This window comes from Octodon degus, unplaced genomic scaffold, assembly GCF_000260255.1.
Source record: "Octodon degus isolate 3935 unplaced genomic scaffold, OctDeg1.0 scaffold00124, whole genome shotgun sequence".
Taxonomy (NCBI): Eukaryota; Metazoa; Chordata; class Mammalia; order Rodentia; family Octodontidae; genus Octodon; species Octodon degus.
Genome location: NW_004524700.1, coordinates 1,620,893 through 1,635,811, shown reverse-complemented (window position 1 = coordinate 1,635,811; position 14,919 = coordinate 1,620,893). Strand labels below are relative to the sequence as shown.

Genomic DNA, 14,919 nt, shown 5'->3' with positions numbered 1-14,919 from the left:
TCCTTCTGTTTTTTATGTTTATCATGTATTTCTGAAAATGTCTGGTAAACCTGTCGATTGGTTACAGGCCCTGGGACCAATTTTAGGATAGAGTTCCATAAGAAAAAATGATTTTCTAATTTTGAAACTCATGTCAAGATGAAACTCCAGAAACTGAGACGCCTCTTGTGAGTTTCCAGAGTGTTGGAGCATAAGGAATGGAGAGGGTGCTTGTGCTGCTGAAGAGTTGTTAGAGAGGTCCCCTCAAGGGACAATGTTGGGCCTGGTGAAGCCAAAGCAACAGCAGGGAGAACCTGAAGACTCAAGATCAGTCTGCAGAGAGGAGAGTGAGAAACAAGAGGGGACATTCCTGTCAAATGTGTTTCCCTTCTTAGGTAATGAGCCAAGGGAGTTTGCTGTTTAAGAGCTTTCCTTCTGTTCTCCAGCTTTTGTGACACCCCAGAAAATGCAAAGCATCGTACACTCATGAATTTCTTAGTCGAACAGGAAGAACTTCAGAGGCAATGACAAATACTTCACAGTCCCTCCCTGGCATCTAAGGTGGTTTTCTGAGACAGAACACGAGCTCCTACTTAGTGGATTTTTCAGAGAATGTCTGTGGGAGGAGTTTCCATAACAAATATGTACACTCACCATCCCCACATGGCAAATGCCATGAGACTGAGAAATCTGCCATGAAGCAAGGACCATTTAAAAAAAGTTAAAGAAATCCTAGGAAAACTCTTGATCACGTGCCTTTTCCTGAATACTGAATACTAAGAAAATTATGTGTGTTATATTCATATCACATAGGATGAATGCAGAAGAATACTTAAAGAGACAACATATTGGGTAAAATAATGACAGGATTGCATCTATGAGGAAGTAAGAAGTAGCTATTGAGAATTTCTCATCTGAAAAATATGTCAGTGTTGGGCTTTAGAAAAAAATGACAAGCCAAGATATATCAGCCTTCAAATAGCCATAAAAAAGGAATATGGTTTTATTCAGAGTCTACCCACCCCCAAATGAAATCATAGTTGCATATCTTTATAGCTGAAGAGCAGTGGGTGCTTATCTTCTTGGCTGATATATTTAGATTTTGTTCAGCACATGCTTGATGAAGTAATACTTGCCAAATTAATTCAAGTTGTCTTGGATAAGAGCTTACTCATGTGGATCTCAAATTGGATAAGCCTGATTAATGATGAATGTCAGGATTTCAAAGTGATGAGTGAAATGTAGGAAATGTAGATGAAAATCTGTCCTTTTGATAAAATTTTCTTGGTTTCAGAGAAGTATCTGTTCTACTATTGCTAGGAATTGGGGAAGATTTCAGGTATAAGTTGTCCAGAGAAAGATGATTATTTTGTAGTCTCATTTTACATGTTTGGTAAGAAACATGTGTGTGGGAATCACACAGTTTGCTTGTAGGTGGTTTAGTTTTAAATTTGGGACAGCTATTGTTTGGTTCCCTTTGCACACTGTCTAGTGAGTAGGGTAGGATTCTTCCAAGTTCAGATTGGCACAGGATTTCCCCAAGGGCCTCCAGTGTGCTCTGGAGATGGTCTTCTCCTCAGGGCTGATGTGAGGCTCAGAGCAACCTAAGTAGCAGGGCCACACGATTAGCCCTGCTTGCAGTATTTGCACCACTCAGTTCCTGCTTGATTCTCCTCTTATTGTTGGTCATTATTGTTCATCTCTTGAGCCTGTGGCTCCAAATGCCATCAGTTCACTCATGATTTAATCAAGTAATTCAACTCAAATGTGTTTATGATATGTAGGGGAGACAAGAGAAATGGGAGAAGAAATGAGAAATCTAGGGGAGCTAGAGTACAATTACTATACAGAGAGACACCTACGTTCAGGGTACATGAAGGATCACATGGAAGTAGGTACGGGGCCAACAGGAGAGCACACAGAGGCCAGCCTGGCTTTGTGGTAGTGGTGGTTCATACAGTGAGTCCTGAAGCAAGATGGAACAGGGCCTTCTACTTGTTCACTCATCAAATAATGTGTTTAGCACATATTAAATACTTGCTAGTTGACTCATTGCTGCAGAAACACTAACAAACAAGCACAGATGTGTGAGGGCCACCTGGATATGCAAGTAAATAAACAAAAAGGAGCTTTAAATTTTAAAACAAATCTGTTCTTTTGCTACCTCCTACCCCACCCCTCATTTTCTAATGGCAGGGATGGGACGTGGGGAATCAGCTTACCATTTGTCAATTCCCATTTCCCACTCTCTTTGGTACTTGATCAGCCTTCCAGAGCTTTTTTCCACCCCACTCTTTTCTTTTCCTTCTTGCAAAAGGGCTAGGCTAATTTTCTCTGTATCATTCTAATTTTTGTATACACGGCCCCAAAAATGTGCACTTTTTTTTTCCTTCTTGTTGTTAAGTATCTGGGCACAGGAGGGATTTACTTGATTTCCTGGGGTAGACCTGAGGAGTGATTCTGGCCTGAAGAGGTGTCCTGCTCCAGTTGCCTCATCTTATCTGAAATGGTTCATGGGAAAAGTGTGTCTCTGTGTCACTGTACACACAATGGATAGAACATACAGCGCTGGACCCTGGCTCAGGAATGTGTGAGGATTGTGATAGTGGAACTTGGGTATCCTCTTGCTGGGTCAGAATTACCTCAGCTCTCATTGAGACTGACCATCCTCTGAGGTCGAGTACAATGCCTCTGAATGCCCACACTTGCACCCTTTGCTAGGACGACTTTGCAACTTGGAGAACTCTCAGAATGTGCCCTTAGTCATTCTGTTTTCCCTCCTCTGTCCTTTCCCTCAGAGTGCTCCTCCGCTTCATGTGGAAGCCAAGGGAGATTTGGGCACATTTTTCTTTCTATTCTGCTGGCCAGATTTGTAGTTGTCAGTGTTAAATGGGGCCCACACCCTGTGTGAGTTTGGCTTTCCTGAGATTCCTACCTTTTTTGATCCATTTCTCTGGCTGAGGCCCCAGGAATTATCTTTGTCCAATTGGCTGCTTCCTCAGAGAAGTAGAGTTATCTCTTTCTTCAGGGTCAGTGGACTTCCTTTATATCATATCCCAAATTCTGTCTACATCTGGGAGTAAAATTTTACATAAGAGCTCAAAAATTTGTTCTTGGGATAGGAGGACACTTCTGAAAATTAAAAAGAAGTAAAAACAGAAAACAAATAACAAAAGAAAAACTTTTCTCCATGAAAGCTGGTTTTTAAAATTATCATGCCATTTTGGCTTCAAACCTATTTTCGATGAAGAAATCTGGACATTTTCTTCTTTTCATTGAGTTTCTGACATGCCATTTTAAATCACCCTCTAAATATATGCCTTAGAAATAATGAAGGAGATTTTCCTTCAAAAGAGAGCACAAAAGAGCACATTAGCATGCTTTACAAAATATTTTCTCCTAACCAAGATAAATTACTAAATCTATTTCATTGAGGTTATATTTAGTCTAGGGAGAATAAACATAGGACATGATTTCTGTTATTGGTAAAACAAGTAAGGTGATATAATCAGGATGTTAGTGGATGATAGTGCAGAGTTGAAGTCAGTATTTTCTGTAGATAGATTTTTGCATTGTAATTAGCAAGTTTAGTCTATTTTTTTGTAATCTACAATTATTGTTTTTGGGAAGTTATTATTCTGATTATTCAAGAAATTCTAATTTCTGGGCCCTTTGCTTATTCCTACATTTTGGAATTTTCTTTGAGATTATTGTTCTCAAGCATAAAGAATTCCCTTTAGTATTATTTTTGAGGTAAGTCTGATAGTAATTAAGTCTTGTTTTTGGTTTACTGAATATCTTCTATATCATCTGCCTATAGGGGAGGCTCTTTTCTGGGTACAGAACTCTACGTTGTCAGACATTTTCTCTTAGCTACTTAAATATGTCATTTCACTGTCTTCTGACTTCTGCAATTTCTACTATGAATCAGTGTAAACTAAATTTGGCCTGAGGCTGAGTCTGTCCTCCAGTCCCTGCAGCAGGCCCTGCAACCTGACTTAGCTTGTGAACTTACTGAAAATGTTGGAGACCAGGCCACACAAGCAGCTGCTGGCTGGCCACAGCAGCTGACCTTTAGTCACTTGAGCACCACTTGGCAGAAGGCAGAGTGCCACCTGTGACCTGTTAACCTGCCCTGTCCGTGTCTTCTCTTTTCATCTGTAAATGCTACCTGATCAAGTAGAGTCCAGTGTTGTTCTCAACCTGTGATCATACTGGAAGCAGGTTTCTTGATTAGGGACTCACTCTCCACTCAAACTGTCAAACTTGTCTAAGGTTTTTCCTTTTAACCTGCATTAAAATTCTTAGGGTACTTATACTTTCTATTATGTTTTATTTATCTGGAGTTTTGCAAAATATTCTCCTTACCTTTAATATTTAGATGTTTCTTGGCCTCTCGGCTTTTCCTACTTGGCTGTTGGGAGCCGATCTTTCCACACTGAATAATATTAGCGCCAACTAGTTCTGAATGAATTTGAACTATGTATGTTCTATTTTTGTGTAAGAAACTTTTTTTTGTTGAATTTTGTCATCCTTGTGATAATATATGTAATATAAGATTTGCCATCTGAGTCATTTATAACTGTAAAATTCTGTGACATTAAGTGCCTTTATATTGTGTGACTGTCATCACCGTCCATTTCTACAATTTTTCCATCTTTGCCAACTGAAATCTCATACTCATTAAACAGGAACTTCTCATTCCTTTACTCAGCCCAAAACCTCTATTTGCCCTTTTGCTTCTATGAATTTAACTATTTTATATATCCCATAAAAATGGAAGTATTTATGCTTTGACACTAGCTTACTTAGAATGACCCCTTCAGTTTCCAGCCGTGTTACAGCATGAGCCAGCATTTTTTCCTTTTCAAGGCTGAATCATATTTCATTGTTTAGACATAATTCATTTTGCTTTTTTTTTTTTTTTGGTGGTTGTTGTCATTTTTTCTACCTTGGACTATTGTAAATATTACTGCAATGAACATTGGTGTGTTCATGGCAAATATGTCTTTGAGATCCTACTTTCAAGTCTTATGAACATAGGTTACTAAATTTTATAGTAGCTATAATTTTATTTTTTTAGAACCTCTGCATTGTTTTAGCAATAGATTCATAGTTTTACATTCCTGACAATTGTGTACAAGGGTTCTAACTTACCTACATCCTGATCAATGTTTGTCCTTTTCTGTGTTTTTAAAAATGATTGTAATAAGTATGAATATATATATATATATATATATATATATATATATATATATTCATTTATTTGATACAGGGTCTTACTATGCAGCACCAGGCTGGTCATAAACTCACAGAGATCCTCCTGCCCCTGCCTGCTGAGTGTTGGCATTACAGGAGTGTACCATCATACTGGTTTGAGATTATATTTCATTAGGGTTACAATTTGCATTTCTCTAATGGTTTATTTTAAAAAATCCATTTTAAAATTAGATTATAAGTTTTGTTATTATTGAGGTATAGTTGTTCTTGATATATTTGTGACATGAACCCCCTGTAAAATACATGATTTGAAATTTTTCTTTCCCATTCTATTGGTTGCTATTTCACTCTGTTAGCTGTTTCCTTTTTTTAAAAATATTGTTTTAATTTTTTATTTATTTTAATGAGAAAAATAGCAATGAAACAGTTTCAAAACAGGTTAGTAGGACAGTTACAATAATTAATACATTGCAAAATTTTGTCTTTGTAGTAGTTATTCAGAGGACAAGATGCAGACATGATATCTTGTCTAAACAATATTAGTATAAATCTTTCTTCTCATTGAACTAAGTGAAAGTAGCTATATAACTATCCTAACTATTTTTTTCTTGGTGTGTGTGTGTGTGTGTGTGTGTGTGTGTGTGTGTGTGTGTGTATTTCACTACAAAATGGTCCTTTATTTATATCCCCCTTTTTTGTTTTGTTTTGTCAGAGATGGGTATTCCATTGTTGTTAGAGAAGCTATATTTAGAGAAATCTTTAAAGTATCTTTTCGTACTTGATGAAAGTTCAAATACTGTAGGTACTTGAATTCATCAAAATAACCCAATATAGTCCAATAGTCCATAATAGTAGTGGGTTATTGGCGGAACTGGCAATTGTCAGAAGTTGTTGACTTGATGTTTAACAACCAAAGTTTACAGACCAAAAATTAAAGAAAAAGAGGAGCTACAAGGATAGCCAATATTTTGGCCCTAGTCCTTCAGTTCAGTGAAGACTCAGGACATAGGATAACCTGTGCTGTGACATCTTGTAACTCAGTGGTATCCCAAGTTTTCTGATCAAGGAGATTATGAGGCCACAGAGGAAAGTGATTGATGATGTACAGTGTGCCTAAGGAAGGTCACCTAGGGAGAGAAAATTCTCTCAGGCTTTCACAGAAAGAAAATTGGTCAAGCATTGGCTGTGACTCATTCAGATGGCTGACACTAACAAAAGATCTACAAGGTGCTGTACATGGTTTCAGGGCAAATCCTGAGGGGATTTGACTGACCTTGTCAGATACAAAAGTTACATTTCTTGTTAGATAGGTCTTGCTTTAACTTAGTCTTAACCATCCAGCAGAAAAGTATAACCATGAGGTAGAAAATGTAATGCCGTATTAATATGCTGAGCTGTAAAAGGGTCGAGACTATTTCCTCTTATATTCAGACATTTTAAAATTTGATATAGTCTCAAAATTTGATGTAGTCACATTTGTGTGTGTGTGTTTCTGAAGACTGTACTTATGGCCCCACACTGAGCTACATCTCAACCATTTTTATTTTATTTTATATTTTACTTCAAGACAGAGTCTCACTAAAGCTCTAAATCGCTCAGGCTGCGCTAGACCTTGCAGTGCTCCTGTGTCAGCCTTCTGCACTGCTGGGATCATAGCCATGTGCCAGCACACCTGGTTCCATTTGCCTGTTTCTGTTGACTTTGTCACTCCAGCCTTCCAAAGCCTCAGAATACAGCTTTCCATTCATCCACAGTAATGTGACAAAACACACAGATTTAAACTCCAAAGCCCTGTTTTCTGAGAGGAAACCGCTTGGCAGAGCCCAGCCAATGGCCTCCTCCTCACCTTCATTTGACTAAAATGGTGATGAACTCATGAACTCATTGTCAACTAACCATACTCAACCCTCATCATCAGACTAAAACAACCACCTTCCAATTTAAAGATGAAGGGGTTGGAGCAATTTGGAGGAGTTTTCCTTTTCTTTCCAGAATAAGAATGTTTTGAAAACATAACTAAACTTCCATTTAGATTAATTGTCAGGGGTTGGGTTGTACATGGGTTAACATGATGACTTAAGTAAGCCCCATAGTCCTGAGGTTGGTTTTGTCTTGCTCAGGAATGGGAAATTCTGTGGAAAGTTTCCTGTTTTCTGACTTTTCTGTGTGTGGGAAACCTTCTAAGTACAGTGCCCTCAGGCAGGACAATACCTGCTGAGGACAATAGAAAAAAACTAGGTCCCTATGGACTTGCACAGGCATCCGGCTGTGGAGAGGGAATTGTTTGCTTTCTAAGCTTTCCCACTTTTGAAGTACACCCATTCCTTATTTTTAAAAATCTCTTTTAAACATGTCATGAATGATGTATGCTGGTATCCCTCTGTGCTTCTTGCTGCTAATAAAAGTGAGCTGACTGGGGGCTGACGCGTGCGTTCGCTAAAAGCAAGTCTTCTGGTTCCCCATTGCGTTTTGAAATACGCCTTTTGTCTTTCTTTCATCCTCACTGTCCCTGTTCAGTTATCTGGGAGTTGGCCCAGCCCCCAGCAATTAATCTCTTCTGTTTCTCTAAAATTGCCAATTAAATAAGAGGCAGATACTTTTCTAAGCCAGAATTTCTTATATTTTATTTTTGTGATTTTTTTCCATATAATCCTTTAATGGTGTGTGCTTTAGTAATGTTAAAAAAAACCCTGATTTTAATGCTGAGTATCATTGTGAAATTCTGCAATCCCAGTACTCAGGAGGCAGAGGCAGGATGTTCACTGTGGGTTCAAGACCAGCCTCAGCTACACAGTGAGCTCAAGGCCAGCCTGAACTACATAACAAGACTCTGTCTCAAGAAAAAAAAATCTGTGAAACCTTCTGATTATTAAACATTAACTTAAGAACATAACTATTAAAGTTTACAGATGGCCTAGATTGACCCTGTATGCTTCCAGGGGTCGTATACCAGACCATGCTTTGCTGTCAACATCCAGGTGTTGCAAAGTGTCTCATACTCAACTGAAATCTCACCTGACTAGCCCCAACCAAAGCCTGACCAGATCGCCTGTGCTCTTCTTATCTCAGTGCAGAGCACTATTTTATATCCAGCAGTTCAAGTTGAAAGTGCAGGAATCATTCTTGACCTCACTGCCTCCCTTCACATATCAAGTCTGTCATAAATCAGATAGACCCTACCTTCTAAAGTCTTATCTTTTAAATCCATCTTAGTCCAGTATAAGACTATCTTGGTCCTACTTCACTACAATTGCCTCCTGATTTGGCGACATTTTACTTACCCTCCAATGTAGACACTAAACACTGCCATATGCTGCTCATTGCAAATAATAAAGTCCTCAACAAGATACCCCATGCCTCCAACCTAGCCTCACAAACCATTCTCCTAGTCTTCCTTTTCCTTCCCACAGCCCCCATCAGTTTCTCAAGTATCGTACTCTGTCCTCCACACAAAATCTGCAAACACTGACTCCTTCTCTCAACCCTTCTATGTGCTCTATGAGCTGATTTTGTTCTCCTCCTCCTTTTTCTCCTCCTCCTGCTCCTCTTCCTTTTCCTCCTCCTCCTGTTCTTCCTCTTCAATATGCCTTTCCTTCTCTTCTTCCTCTTCAGTTCTCAGTTCACTTGCTATCTCCTCAGGGAACCTTTTTGAACTTCCATAACTAGGTCAAGAGGCCAGGGAGATAGCTCAGTAGAATAAGCACTTGCCTGACAAGTGCAAAAGCCTGAGTTCAATCCCTGGTTCCAGGAAAAAAAAATCATAACTAGGTCAAATCATCCATTTCCAGTACACCTATCACCGTGTCACTACTCCCCACTACTTACTAAAGTTGCAACTCCACATGTATCTGTCAAAAGGCTCCTACGAACCGTGGGGTGGGAGGGATCTATGTATTTGCTCATTTTTGTAAGGCTAGTGCTTGTTGTGGTTTCTGGAACAGAAAATGGTTTCAGCAAATAGCTTTTGGAGAAATGGGTATATTTATGAATGGGCTGTCAAGCTGGAACCTGAGAAGTAGACATGGGTTGCAGCATTTGCCAAGAGAAGAAACTCAGAACCAAGCTTAACATTTTCTCTCAGGTTACATAAGCAAGAAATTGGTCAAGAGGCTTCCCTCTTTAACTCTGTAAAGATTGATTGAGATAACATCAAACACTGAGTTTGACAGATGTTTCAAGAAAAAGAGGGAGGGAAGGCAGAAATAAAGAGATAGGTATTGATTACCAATGGCAACACTGAGAAACTGGAGGAAGCCTGGAGGAGTGCTGAAAAATAGGTTAAGTTCAAGTCTGAGAATAAGAGTTGACATACTGGGTTGAGTTGAGCTAGTGAGCCAATGTCTGTAACGTCACTTAGTGAATGCCCTCCCTATCTCACTGCACAGAGCAGGGTAAGAAAAGAGAAGAAAATTACACCTGGACAATTCTGTATGAGAAACCGGGGCCTTCTTTTCTTTACAGATCATGTACAGACTAATTGGGAAGGCTGATTAATCTGACTTGGAGAACCTTTATTCATGTAAGAGACAACCATTTATCTAGGATGAAGGCCGATGATAAAGTAAACTTTTAGCTCCTTTGTGTTTTGGAAGTGCTTTCCTGATTTAAACTGCTAAGTTGTAGTGGCAGTGTTTTATCTAAGACTGTGTTGTATTATATGAAGAAATCCCAGCCAAAAACCCACCACCAGGCAAGACTGATGCAAAGAGCCTCAGCTCTCTCCTCTTCAGTGGTGGCTTTTTTCATTTTACCAGAATTTATTCAGAATTGTTCTTAAGTCCCTGCTACCTGTGACTGCCAGTGCTTGCCTGAGGAACTGTCTTCTCCACACATTTGTTTTCTTCCTCCCTTCTTTATTTTCACATTCAGAATTTGTTTCCCAGAATCATCAAACCTCTCTTTTTCTAGCTTTTCCTCATTAGCATGTTAGTCTCCCCTCCCTCCTCTCCCCTTCTTTTCTCTTCCTTTTATCCAAGTAAAATTTTTTAAGTATTTCTGCATGTTTGCTAAGCACACTGTTCTGTTTCTCCTCAGGCTCCTGCATCCTGAGCTCTTCCCACCTCTTCTGAAGAGCATGTAGCAGCACCGCAGGCAGCATCCTCAGTTGCCCATTCAAGGATGGACTTTCATTTTTTATATTCCTAGGACTCTTAGGAGCAAATAGCATTTGACCACATTTTCCTTCTTGAGATGCTCTTCCCTTTCATTTTATAATTGTAGACAAATATATAACAAAACTTTTCCATTTTAACCATTTTAGGTGCTTAACTAGTATTAAATATCTCACAATATACTTTAACCATTGCCTATTTCCAAAGTTCTTAATCATTCCAAACACACACTTTATACCAAATAAAGAACTGCTTTTTATCTTTCTTTGAATTTTGTAACACTGTACTCTTCTAGTTTTTCTTTTATCTTTTTTTCTTTCTTCCTTCTCAGGCATCTTTGGTGGTGGTGGGGGATATTTTCCTATTCCTATGACTTAAAAATCTGTTTCAGGCACTATTCCTGATCCTTGAATCTTATCTTACATGTTTTCTTCGATAAATCACAATCTATCCTGAAGCTTCATGAAGATCTGTAGCTTGGATCTTTTTCCTGAACTCCGTGATAATTTTCTGTCTTTTGCTGTCACCAAATTCTATATCCTTTTATGTACCTTCAAATTGTTAGGTCTATTTCTTCGCTATGTTGCAAGTGTATTTGCTTATGCTTGGATTTTGCTTCTTCTTTTGCTCACTTAGTTTCTTCATCTTTGTAAGCTTTGTAGGTTACTTCCTTCAGGAAGCTGTTTAGAAGCTCTTCCAGCCATTCCTACTATACATCATTGCTTGTCTCCCCCACGGGCTCCTACATACCATAATGACAGAGATTAAAAACTACTACCCGCCTGGCCCCTGCATCTCTCTCATCCTCTCTTGCTACACGACCTCAATTTCTTGTGCGTCCTCCTGATACTAAATCATAGGCCGTGTTATAATGTAGGCAGGGAGGACTTGGGCAGAGCAGAACTGGGCCTTGCTCTTGAACCTCCAAAACTGGAAGCTAAGTAAACCTCTGGTATTTTGTAAAAGCAAAAGAAAATAGGCCAAGACAAAGTTTGGTGTCAAGATGCTTTGTGTTTTATTGGGAAGCTATAAAAATGGAGATTGGGCTCTTAATGACATTTAATTAGAAGCTTTAAAACCTTATTTGACAATTAGCTTTGATGGATACATTAGTTCAGTTAATATTTATTATTTAAGACAAAATATTTCTTATCATTTTGTGCACTGAGGCTTTCTTTTTATGAAAAGAAAACTTACGAATGCAACAGAGCCTGGAAATCTTTCTTTGTGTGTCTTTTACTGCACTATTGTGTTGCCTTGATATCTGAATCTATTCAAAATGTTCACTTTTAGTGGTCATTTTGATTTTGGGGAAGAACCAGAAGTTTCATGGCATCAGACCTGGTGAATCAAGTGGATGAAGACACACCACAATGTTCTTACAAGCCTGCCTTTCCATTGGGTGGGGCTTGGGAGGAGTGTCTACTGCATTTTTGATCACACTTTGTAAAGACACTCACAAAAAAGGACTTCCAGAACTGCTTCAGAAAGTAGAATGATGGGGGGCTCTGCAGGGATGGCCACAATAGCTGCCTGGAACCCCAAGCTCCAGCGTTGCATGGGGCTGTTGGGGTGGCTTGGGATTGGCAAAGGTTTGAGGGAGCTTGAAGGATTCAGAGGAGCCCTGACCTAGGCACAGCTCAATGGCCCTGGGTGAAGAAAAGGCAGAGCTGGAAGCACATGCAAACATAAAGGTCTAGGGCTCTGAGCCAGAGCAGCCACCTGGCCAGGAAGCGGAGGGAGGGCCTGCCTCTCCTGTATGCAGGACAAAGAAGCTACCTGCTCTTGCCTGCTGGACTGAGGCTGCCCGGAGCCACACCTCTGGAATTTACCTGCCACAGGCCAGTTTGGCCAGCAAAGTAGTGGAAGCTGATGGGTCAGTGCCTGCCCTCAGTGGTCCATTTCTTCCTGCAATCACAGGGACTGGAAACTTTTCTGCAGGAAGCCAGGTGGAGGAGATAAGGCTCCTGCCTCCCAGGGGACACCTCAAACTTTTAACACACCCAGAATTGCAGCCCCTTGCTCAGGACATGATGCTGATACTGGAGGTGACCCATCCCCAGCTGATTCACCCCAGGTGATGGGCCTCAGCCGGGAGCCCTCATCTCAGGTGTCTCTTTCCCATCACAATGGACATCCATGGTAAGCCTGGGTACCACAGCCCCTAACCTATACAGCAGCAGTGTCTCTGTTTCTTCCATAGGCAGCAGTCTCCAGGCATACCAAGAGAAGGCAGAACCTCAGAGTGGCTCCCTTGCCAAGGCTGCCTCCTCCCTGGAGCTGGCCACCCCCAAGCAACCTCCCACTGCAGGGGCAGCAGGACCTCGGCTCCAGTGGTCATCGCAGCCTGCAGACCCTAGTGGTGATACTGCTAGCCTGGGCAGGAGGTGCCTCTCCTTCTAGGCTGAATATTGGGCCCATGTGCTGCCAGATGCCCTGCCTCCTCCTGACTGTCACTCCCTACTCTGGAACCCAAATAAAGAGTATGAAGACCTGCTTGACTATACTTACCCACTGCGGCCTGGGCCTTGGCTCCCAAAGAAACTTGACAGCCACACAGTGGCTGACCCTGTTGTCCTGCAGGTCTCTGGCATAGACCTGGATAACTTCTCTGTCTCCCCCACAAGCATTCTCAAGTCACCTGTTAATGTTTTCCCTGGTTGCCCACTAGCAGAGGCCCCCACCTTACCATTTTGTGGGCCCAGAGAACTAAGCCCTAAGAAGTGGCCCTCTGGAGTACTCCAGAAGCAGGGAGTACCTTGGAGCCAGCTTGCATCAACACCTAAAGCTCCTGACCATGGGGATGCTGCTTGGGAAGGTAGAGAGACAAGCCTGAGGGGCACAAAAGATCTACTACCTGTGGGCAAACAGCTCAAGCTGGACTTTTCCCAAATGAGGACAAGAGACAAAGAGTGACCTTTGCCCAGGCCAGAGAGGGAAAAGAGGGCCAGCAAGAGTGTCCTGTGCCCTGCCCCAATGGAGTCTGAATGGAAATCAGAAGAGAAGATGGACAGTGAGGAGGAGTATCTTGCCCTTCCCACCTGGCTGACACAAGTTTCTAGTTTGGTTTCATATCTAGGCACCATGTCCACATTAGTGACTCTGCTCACTGGGGCTACTGAGGGACAGAGCTCTTTAGAAGTGTCAGACAGTAATGGGCCAGCTTCCCTCCCATCAGATTCCAGCCAAAACCAGCTTCCTTCTAGGGCTGCCCTCCACAGGTCTGGGGCCCCTGAAGGCCAGAACCCATACAACTTCATGTGTGCCCAGAACTCTGCAGAAGATAGTCTGCTGAGCAGCCAGGCCCTGGAGGTCTCCTCTGGACTGTTAAAGACACACCCCTCCTTGTCAACTGTGTTGGACAAATGGTCATTCTCAGACCCAGGTGCCAAAGGGCATCCTCCCAGGATAGCAGAAGAACGAAGGAAAGACTTGTTGGTCCAGTGTGTGCAGACATTTTGCTGTCAGCTGGAAGAGCTGATCCACTGGCTGTATAGTGTCACAGATGTCTCTGACCTTGGGAGTCCATCCGGTCCAGTCTCACGAGTCTCAAGTCTTCTCTGCAGCTTTACCAGCAATTTAAGAGAGATATAAATGAGCATCAGTCCTTGACCAACAGTGTCCTAGAGAAGGGGGAGACTCTGCTTCAGTGCCTGCTGGACAATGCACCAGTTTTGAAGGATGTCCTTGGGAGGATCTCGAAGCAGTCTGGTGAACTGGTGAGCCATGCAGATCAGCTTTACGACTCTATCCTAGCCTCTCTGGACATGCTGGCTGGCTTCAGCCTCATCCCTGACAATAAGCCAGAGGCAGCCATGGAGCCCCCATGTTCAGGGGTTAAACCAGGCACCTTCAGCAAAGCTGCAGCTGTTCTTGGGAAGAAAAAAGTTTATAAGAAGTCCTGGCAAGAACCACTTAGCAATTAATTAAGGGGAAAAGTTCAATATATTAGCTTTAAAATGCCTTTCTCTTATAGAAGTAAGGGCTGTTGAATTACTGTTTCTATTACAATGAATCCTTCCAGACTTAAGGTTTTCCTTTTGGTGCTTCTTTATAAAAAGCATGTGGGTTTGTAATTTTTGATAAAATAGTAAGATTTACATTGAAAAAAGAAAGTAGAATGATGACGTATGTATGTTCAAAGAGAGTGGGAGTATCTTGAGGGGTGCTAACGATAATGTGTTTACTACTATAATAATTTAAAGAGTTTAAGCATTCAGTGTTATTTTTGATTATCTCATATATGTTGTTGCAAACACTTTGGAAATCAGTATTGATTTCATTTTGCTTCATACAGCATTTGGTTTAGGTCTGCAGATTATCATCTATACTTCTTTTGCTTCAGAAGCTTCTTCATATCCTTTTCCTGTATCCTTTATCCCATTTGCTTTTCTGCATGTCATTTTTATAACTCTTATAGTTACATTGATTTCAATAGTTGAGCCAGTTATAGAATATATGGGTGCAGACATATAAACTCAGCCATGATAACCAGTTGTGTTTTGGTGAATTCTTTCCTGTATGATAACCAAGAAGTGAGAAGATTTGAGAGACGCAGGTATCTTGATAATGGAGGAGGAAAGCAGAGTCAGGACATGTGCTTCTGTCT

General features: G+C 41.0%; 1 pseudogene; it reads left to right on the top strand.

Annotated features, from left to right (window-relative positions):
• The first annotated feature begins 253 nt into the window (after positions 1-253).
• LOC101575751 lies at positions 254-14,390 on the top strand (annotated as a pseudogene).
• The last annotated feature ends 529 nt before the right edge of the window (positions 14,391-14,919 follow it).